Source organism: Erigeron canadensis, chromosome 6 (assembly GCF_010389155.1).
Source record: "Erigeron canadensis isolate Cc75 chromosome 6, C_canadensis_v1, whole genome shotgun sequence".
In the NCBI taxonomy this organism is placed as follows: domain Eukaryota; kingdom Viridiplantae; phylum Streptophyta; class Magnoliopsida; order Asterales; family Asteraceae; genus Erigeron; species Erigeron canadensis.
The window spans coordinates 38,535,569-38,545,756 of NC_057766.1; the positions used below are offsets into that span (position 1 = coordinate 38,535,569).

At 29.3% G+C, this 10,188-nt stretch overlaps 1 long non-coding RNA gene across 1 annotated transcript; it reads right to left on the reverse strand.

The window, feature by feature from the left end:
• Positions 1-4,462: 4,462 nt before the first annotated feature.
• LOC122603269 lies at positions 4,463-5,492 on the reverse strand. The gene is made up of 4 exons (XR_006324438.1): positions 5,446-5,492; positions 5,280-5,375; positions 5,132-5,206; positions 4,463-4,519 (listed from the first exon to the last, which is right to left on the reverse strand). It is a non-coding gene; the product is annotated as an uncharacterized LOC122603269 (long non-coding RNA).
• Between the last annotated feature and the right edge of the window lie 4,696 nt (positions 5,493-10,188).

A 10,188-nucleotide genomic window follows, 5' to 3' on the forward strand; every position in this document is an offset into this window, starting at 1 on the left:
ATATTGTGACAATGCGATATATGGAGTATGGAATATGAGGAAATGCATGAATTTACAGGTGGGATGTAATTAAGAGGATGCTGCCAACTACATTATTATTATCAATCAAATGTGATAAAGGTGAATTTTTAATGCAGTATTTATTTTCTTTGTTAAATATATTTTTTGTAGAATTTTTATGTAGCAATATTAGAAAGAAATTAATATGCGAATTAATAATGCGCCTAAATCTTAGGTTGATGATCTTCCCCACACATTATTGGTCATCATTCATGCTTTACTTGTTTGGTTAATATTTTCATTTTTCCGCATGTAGGTCAAACCTTCTAAATACATTGTGTTTTACTAATCTAAGTAGTTAATTAACCCGAATTCAAGCTTTATAGTGTTAAGTTATGTTGATGTTTAAAAATTATATGATGGTTCAACCATACTTATAATCTCAGAATATTATACCTTATATTTCATAAATATAATTAGCTTATTAACTCGCATAATATACGATTAATTTAAAATCTGTTATTATAAAATTATTTAGATGACTGAAATTTAAAAACCATGTATAAAATATTAGAATTTTTAAAATACATATATAAATTACATGCGACTTAAGCCAGAAAAGAAATACATTTTAAAACAATTAAAAAATAATTTAAACTTTAAATATGATGATTTCATAAATCAAGATAATAAAAAAGAAATAATTAATATGAAAAAGTTTATTAATGACAAGTAAGCATTGTTTAAAAACTAATGATGTCATTATAATTTTGTTTTATTTATATAATAGAATAAAATATTAGAGTTTTTAAAATAAAATTATAAATTACATGTGACTTAAGCCAGAAAAGAAATACGGAGTACATTTTAAATCAATTAAAAAATAATTTAAACTTTAAATATGATGATGTCATAACTGAAGATAATAACAAAGAAATAATTAATATGAAAAAGTTTATTAATGACAAGTAAGCATTGTTTAAAAATTAATGATGTCATTAAAATTTTGTTTTATTTATATAAATAGATAGATATATCATCTTTATTACGAAAATAAGTATATACTATATTATAAAGTAAATTTTTACCGTCTAAATTTTAAATTTCAACATTTACTTTTTCAAAATGTCTCCCTATCTATTCTATATTTAACTACAATAACTATATTACTTTTTCTTCTTTCTCAAATCTCAAGCAATCATTTTTTTCTCTCCTGCATAAGTTATTTATTCTTTCAATTCATTAAAAATCTTTTATCTCAAAAACCGTACATCGATAAATTATATGGGTGTTCTTAAAATTTCATGCTCTCATTAGAGATGTCATTCGATATACTTTCGACGAATTTTTAAATCCGAGTGCAGAACCCGTACGGCTAAGGTATTTGGTTATCATATTCTATGACCTATAACACTCTATGAACTATCATGAGTCATGACTTCCACCATCTCACCGTCGCAATGGATGAGTATTTGCTCTCGTTATGATAAATAAGTAAAATAAAAAAACAAGTTTGAAAACAAAATATCGTCGACTGCTCGTTTTTCAAACTCTACGAACGGCAAAAACACGCCCAATTTCAGTATGAGAACTAAAAACATAAGTTGGGTTAATATAAAACTTCTAATATTCAATAACTTAATATAGACTTTAACATAAGTCATCGATTCATTCTATGTGGTCTAAGAGGATACATTTTTAAGGGTTTTTTTTATAGCTTTTATAGATTAAAGTTGAAAAATAAGATAATGCTATATTGTATTATGTATATTAAATGACACTTTAACGAAATTACATAATAATTTAAAAAATGTAATGAAGAAAAACTGTTGTATTTTTTTACGGTCAACTAAAGACTATATAGCCTGGACTCGTCTTAGGTAACTCGATGGTAAAACTTACCGCCAACTGGCTCAGCCCTGTCGGATGAAGCCAATGCCGTTGGTCCAACGATCCAGGAAAAACACGTTATCCGTCCGCCAACAAATAGAACAACGAATTAATTGTAAAACTCAATGCTTATTAAAACTTAAACTTTGGTCTTCCTACATTATAGCCCTCATTACAAGATTACCATGCCAATCGAAAATAGTACTTTGTAAATAGTTATTGAGTTAAGTTAACCATATTAAATACGTTTGTTTACACTGTATAAAACATTAAATTTATGCCTTACATTCTATAAAAACATTAAATTCACCATAAGCATTATAGTATAATACTAGTTTATTTTTTAAGAAAATATTAAACGTGACCTTTAGTGTTGCATTTAACGTACATAAAAAGTTTGTACTTTTCATACTAAAAACTTACTCTTAATTTGAATTTTACGGTAAATGTATAATTATATAATGCACCCTAATTACAACCGAAAGACTGCATTTACAAGGGCTACCAAAGTAAATGTGAAGGTCTTTGTTTTCCTTACGTTAGACAATTTAGTGAAAATCAATAGTATAATAATTTATTTTAAGAAAATGTTAAACTCAATCTTTAGGGTTATATTTTATGTGCATAAAAAGTTTATACATTCCATATTAAGAACTCACTTTTATATTAATATACAACTACATAATGCACATTAATTACATATTAAAAACTCACTTTTATAGTAAATGTACAACTACATAATGCACATTAATTACAGTGTAAATACTGCATTTAGCAAAGGCTACTAAAGTAGATGTGAAAGTCTTTGTTTTCCCTCAAATTCGACAATTTAGTGAGAATCAATTATTAATACCTGAAATATTTTGTTACAAAAATTATGTTAACGTCAATCTAAAATCAGCTCGTTAAAATATAAATTATATCGCTTTTGCTTAATTTTATCCCAAACATCTATATTCACACACCAATTTCTAATGATTGATCCATTGTCCAAGATATACTTATGGGAGTAATTTTTAATGGAATATTTATGGTTTTTAGGTGTAGGGTGTAAATGGTGATGGAGTTCCATTGTCCAATAATTGAACAGTCAGAATTCACGAGTACAACTATCAAAAATAACCGAAAACTCTATCACTCTCACATTGTTCTACGTTTCGCGTGCTTCCATAAAATTTTCATCTGTCTTCTCTTGTTACTGAAAAACTACTTTTACTTCATTTATGTGTAAAGGGACGCGGTTTATAGATAGTGGGCAAATTACATAAATTTGAGACGTATAATACACTTACGAATACGTTTATATATAGAGAAAGTTTTGAACCAATATAAATAACCAATATGTCAGACAGATTACGTATACGTTTTGCGCGAAAACATGCCATTAGAGTAATTTTCAAGTTTTAATCCTTGCCAAATTCTCACCTTATAACTTACGAAATTAAATTTTTAGAGTGAATGTTTACCAAAGCAATTTAGTGGACCCTGCCACCGGGAACAGGGAGCAACGGACTCCGACCACGTTACTAATAGGTCATAATAAACTCTAATAAGGATGCATTCTGCATCTCTAAATTATTTTGATGTTTTATTATGATAATATTGGTCATTAAGTTAATTTAATTATACTAAAATTCTAACAAATAATTTAAATATTTATCAAAAATGGATTTCTTTAAGTTAGATGTATGTGGCTTAATCATAATATTTTCAAATCATGTTTAACCTCTTTTTTTAACGACCTATAAATGTTTAGCTTGTAAGACTTAAATTCAAACGTCTTATAAACTACGCCTTACTATTAAACCACTCTAATGTTGGTTATTAACATCATATATAGTACTAATAGTGTTCAGGCCCGTCTAATGTACATGTAGTTTCAAAATATATTAATCAAAGTTAAAAAAATTGGAATTCAAATATATTAAATAGATACCGAAATCAACTTGAAAATTTGCTAGCTGAATAGCCACTCCATCAGTCAAATTACACATAAAATTTCTCGCTCATTCACCATTGACCGAGTCATGTATAGTAGTGCCCTTCAAATAGCAAAAAAAAAAAAAGGGAAAAATTAGTAAGTTCTCTTGGTGTGTTTCTATGTATTTAATCCAATTTTTAAAAAATAAACCCCAAACAAATTAACCATAAGAATTGAACAAACATCTTTGCATACAGAATCCTACAGAATAATTATTCTGAATAAAAAAAGAAATCCAACCGAAGACATTCCAAACGTCGATCAAATGATTTTATCGGCTAATGCAAGAAAGATAAGGAAACAAATATTTGATCAAAAAAGGAGTCGAGCCAAACACCTTGCAAAGCCATCTCTTGTTGTGTTAAATCCTAAATATACCGTGGATCCCATGGTTTTATGTAAAGGTATTATTTAAAATTGATATCATGTTTTTCATAAGATCTGAAGTATATCCGTCATACATAATTTATAATGATGATTTGTTCCACCATGCTAAATAATTATATTCAACACCATCTCAACATGTAGCATTTTCCCCTAATAGAACATCAAAATGGTGTAATTTTCAAAACAACGTGAAAACTTCAATTGGTGACTGGTGATCTGAAGAGACTGATGTTGATACAGAAGCACAAGCTAGCATGCACTCTGGGAAAGAAAACAATGATATGATCATCTCATGGATTTTGAACAAATAATTAGTAACTCTGTACGTAATGGTAGCATGAAAGAAGCTAGTGAAATGCTTCAACCATAATGCCCTTGTCAATTAATGGTAAACGTAAAAGGTGGACGGACCATAAGTTACTTCCTGATCAATTGCAAAGTTATACCATGACTCAAATATATATATATGTTGACTGCGATACTATGATTCCGTGGCAACATACGTACTTTCCTATATATATATATATATTGCCACATAGGATTAAATCTTATGTGGCATCTTTATATTTTTTTGAATCTTATGTGGCATCTTTATATTTTTTTTGAATACTCCGCCAATTAAGAGTGACGTTTATATGCCTTACGATGTGGTCCAATATTGGCATTGCCTTTGGGTCTAGTTCATCCAATGGCTTGCTGCCAACGGCCCTAAGCTGTAACCCCAGCGTGACTATTGATCGAGCCACCACTTGCATTGCTACTACTACTACTACTACTGATGGCGAACCCTGATAACGTATTAAGAGAAACTTAACACACATAGGTTCTTCATTTTCAACTTCATTTTTTCTTATATCTAACCGTGGACCATACCACTAATGAACCAGATCGGCTGACGCTAGTCTCTTGGAGTATTTGAACACCGCTCGGCTTCAGCTCATCCTCAATCTGTTGCAGATATCAAATATCAACAACGTTAACACCATAAAATTTATGTGAAAGACATGCCCCATATATATACCGGATAAACAGATATACGGTTCCTGGGGTCCTTGCCAGTTGCGTAACGTCCCACATCTGTGAGTAAGTACCCAACAGGCCTCCCTGACACATCCCACTGCGAAAGAAAACCAGATCAAATTAATTAAGATGGAATTGTGTGTGTGAATGTTTAATCAGTATAGTACCTGATGACGTTGACGTTGATGATCTCCAAGGATTTCAAGGACAAACTCTGGAGATCGAGTAGTTTTTTAGATGAATGGTGGTGGTTGCTACTATGACCATTTCTTTCGGATCATCATAATAGGGAGACTCACGGAAGGTTGCACAAATCTGCAACTTGTTGCCATTATCACCAGTAACAAATGACCACCGAGGATCGTCAATGGTAGGACTCTTAATTAGGACTGATAATCCGACAGAAGGCTTGGAGTGATTGATCGGTTCGACGTACATGTTCAAATCGATCATATTTGGATGGTGACATGATGACAATAGTTGCAAACTTTTATGCTATATTAGCATTGTGACCCCATGATACGCATCGGTAAATTATCTTATGGGGTAATTCTTGAATAAGGATATTTGGAAGGTGGAATAATGGCAGTACGCTTTACCGCCACACTTTTGTATTGTGCTCGACGTCAACAATATCAGTGATACTGTAATTACTTCTTACTAGATTTAGAACCGTGTCAAATACACGGATTATTTATAATATATTAAAGCTAAAATTAAATATATATATAATTCAAGAAACGTCGTGAAAAAACAAACCAATAAATTCAAGAGTGTAACTAAAATTATGAAAAAACAAACTGCTAATTTCAAATATAAGTAATGTAATAAAAATCAAAGTAGCGGAATGTAATAGAGGAACATTGACGAAAACATGTAACTTGTTCGTCTATCAATATCATTGCAAGGCTTGTTATTGTAAAAGTTTTTCAACAATATAATCAAAGAAACTTCTTATAGTTTAAGAGATCTTATTATAAAATAAATAAAATATACAAAAGAATGAAGTTAAAGATGTATTAGAGAATCAGCATGCTAATAACATTATACCTCTTACTTGTATGTAATTCTTATGGTTAAGCATACAAACTCGATGTTGAACAAAGCCGAGCGTCATCACCGCATATCATCATTGAATAACTTCAAAGGTATTTGTTCAAAAACCTTAATTTTCCTTAAATCCGGCTTAATCTTAGTCCTTGGATCAATTTCATCAATGGTTGAGATTAACACTTACCTTCTAAATAAAATTAAAACACGGAGGGGTATTATTGTAAATTTGTTAAATAAAACAAAATTTCTCTTTTCCCCTTCCTTTCCTGATGGATACACAAACACACAGGAACACATAGATACACACAAACACACATTCTCTCCCTCTCTCCTCTCCACAAACGACGGCAACAACCACCACCACCGCTTCTGCCATCATTCTTGCGCTCCCTCTCTTTGTGGATCTCTATCTCAAACCACTAGCAACAACAACAAATGAATGATAATGTTTTAGATATCACTAGAGTGATATTTTGTGTAGTTTGTGTTTTTTATACTAAAAATGGATAAACAAACCATTTTCATCCATAATTTGTAATTTTTTCTATCATTTTTGTTTTTCATATGATGAAAAGTTGTATCTTTGGTTGTTATTGATTAAAATTTTTATATTGAGTTTTGCCCACAAAGTGTTTGATGAAATGTCTAAACCAAAGTGTATGTACTGAATTAAATTTGATTATATACGTATTTACTGATTATACAGCCAAACATACTTGATTTTACATAGATCTATTCTTGAATTTGTTTAGTTTTATTTGTATTTAATATACTTTGTTATTTAGTACAATATTGCTTACAAAGTGTTTGATAAAATGTCTAAACCGAAGTTTCCTATATATAATTTAGAACCAAATCACATTTGATTGAGTATTGCATACAAGGTGTTTGATGGAAAGTCGAAACCAAAGTTTGATAATAAATTTGATCACTATAAAGTGATAATAGTTAATTCAACTTTCCTAACTCTGAATGTAGTATGTGTTGTAAACAATGTATATAATAGATAGAATATATAGTCATTTAGTAAATAAGCTATTGAAAATCATAATTGATTTTACCTATACAGTGTGAAAATCATAAATGATTTTGTGTAGTACATTGATAAAAGCAAAATGAGTTCCATAAAAAAAAAAAAAAACTATTCAAAATCAAAAATGATCTTACGCATACATTGGGGAAATGATTTTATGTAGCACATTGAGTCAAAACCATAACGAGTTCCATAAAAAAAACCGTTTAAAATCATATATGATTTTAAACAAACAGTGTGAAGTCCAATGTATGCGTAGGGTTAGCCGTTACGACTTCAAACCTAAACTAAAGCGCGGGCCGCGGGCCCCCGTAATCACACTCAATGTGCAACACAAAATCAATGTGCTACACAAAATCATATATGATTTTGTATATTTTCTTGACAATGTTTGCGTAAAATCATATATGATTTTGTATAAGTTTTTCACACTGTATGCATAAAATCAAAATTGATTTTAAATAGGTTTATTTGTATAGAACTCATTTGTCTTGTCTCAAATTTATACTTAAAATCATATATGATTTTGAATAAATTTTTCATAGTGTATGCTTAAAATCAATTTTGATTTTGAATAAGTTTATTTGTACGGAAGCATATACAAAATCATACATGAGTTTGAATATGTTTAATGATACCGAACTCACTTTTTTTGTTTAGATGTATGAATAAAATCATATATGATTTTGTATAGGGTTTTGACACTCTATGGGTAAAATCATTTTTGATTTTAAATGATTTTCTTTGTATGGAAGTCATTTGGTTTTGTCTTAATGTGTTATAAAAAATCATATATGATTTTGTAAAGGTTTTCCCCAATGTATGCGTAAAATCATTTTTGATTTTGAATAGTTGATTTTGAATAGGTTTTTCACAATGTATGCGTAAAATCATTTTTGATTTTAGATAGTTCATTATATTTAGGATTTTCACACTGTAAGAGTAAATTCAAATATGATTTTAGGCATAAGAACACAGATAACTAAAACCTCTATACAAAATCAAATTTAATAGTACAAAACAAAGTCACAAAACACAAACCTATATAATCTATATACAAAATCAAATATGATTTTACACATACAGTTAAAAAATAGAAATCTCTATAATCTCTATACATAAATTTAATTCTTAATCATAAGTTTATTAAATCATATTATCAAACATTGATTTAGACATTTAATCAAACACCTTATACAATACTCAATCATATATAAGAAACTTTGGTTTAGACATTTCATCAAACACCTTGTATGCAATACTCAATCAAATGTGGTTTGATATTAAATTATATATAAGAAACTTTGGTTTAGACATATTATCAAACACTTTGTAGGCAATATTATACCAAACAACAAAGTCAGTTAAATAACCAATAAAAATTAACATGTAGAATAGATCTAATCACATGTAATCTAATTACATTTTAATATTTCAAATTTACATAATAAAAAACCATATATTCATATTCAATAAATCCTCCATTGTTATTAACATTTTCAAGATCAATTGATGATGAATGATAGAGATGTTAACGACGGCGGAGGCAACGATGGTTGTACCATTTCGATTAGAACGCGATGGTGACTTGAACACTTTGGTGGTAGCGGTGGTGGTGGTGGTTATGGTGCTGCTACTGATGGTGAGAGAGAGAGAAAGAGAGAAATATTTGTGCGTGTTTGTGTGTGGGGGGGGGGGGGGGGTGTTTGGATCCTAGAATAGATAATGGGGGAATGAGATAATGTGTCAAATTACAATATTACTCTTATGCGTGTTTTTTCTTTTTTAACATGGATTGTTGATCACTTTTGATCCAAGGGCTAAGATTTGACCCTTGGATTTCACAAATATTTAGGATTTTTAATGATTACAACCCTAACTTCAAATACATCTGGATAATATGGGTCGCGCGATTGTAGTTTTAGTAAACTAAAATCAACGTATAATTTAAAATTGGAAACAAAAAATATTAAAGCTATTTCAACTATGTATAAAGAACATAATACTTATGAAGAAACCAAATATCTATACTCCTTAATAAAACAAATCTCCCCTATTAATTATTTATGTCTTTGAACCATCTTATTTGCCCTTGGATATTTTTATTCCCATAATACCCTCTACATCCTAAAATCAGGCACGCTCCAACCACTGTCCCTCTTTTGTAACCTGCAATTTTGTTAACGCTGGTATGGAAATTACTACCATCAACCGCCATCACTTCCGTCCACCGCCGCAGCATCGCGCGGGTATTCATCTAGTCTATCTAAAAGAAATTTATCACATTTTCAAGGAAAAAAGAAAAGGGCTCTGTGAGAACATAATATTTTTCTCGTATACGTATGAAGTATATTATGATTTATATATATTGTATTTATCTGATATATCTTTTGAGTATTTGAATATATTTATTATTTTACTTAGTTATTATTTATTTTGATCTTGATTAAAATATCGATTGATAATATATATCCACTAAATTAGATAATTATATCCATTGAGTTTTACTTATATAATAAAACTAGTTAATTAACCCGGGTTCAACCCGGACATATTAATAAAAATTTTATAAAAACGTATTTGCTCCACTGAAGTTGCGGCAGTTCACTCATAACCTTGAAATAGTATACCTTAAAATTAACTAATTAACGCGCATAATATACAGATAATTTATTAATCTAGATGATTGAACTTAAAATACCATGTATAAATTAGAGTTTTCAAAAAAAAAAAAAATTAAAGAAAAAATAACATCATGAAATAACAAAAGTATAAATATAATAATTTTTAATAAGAAAAGTGTTTATATATGACATCATAAATA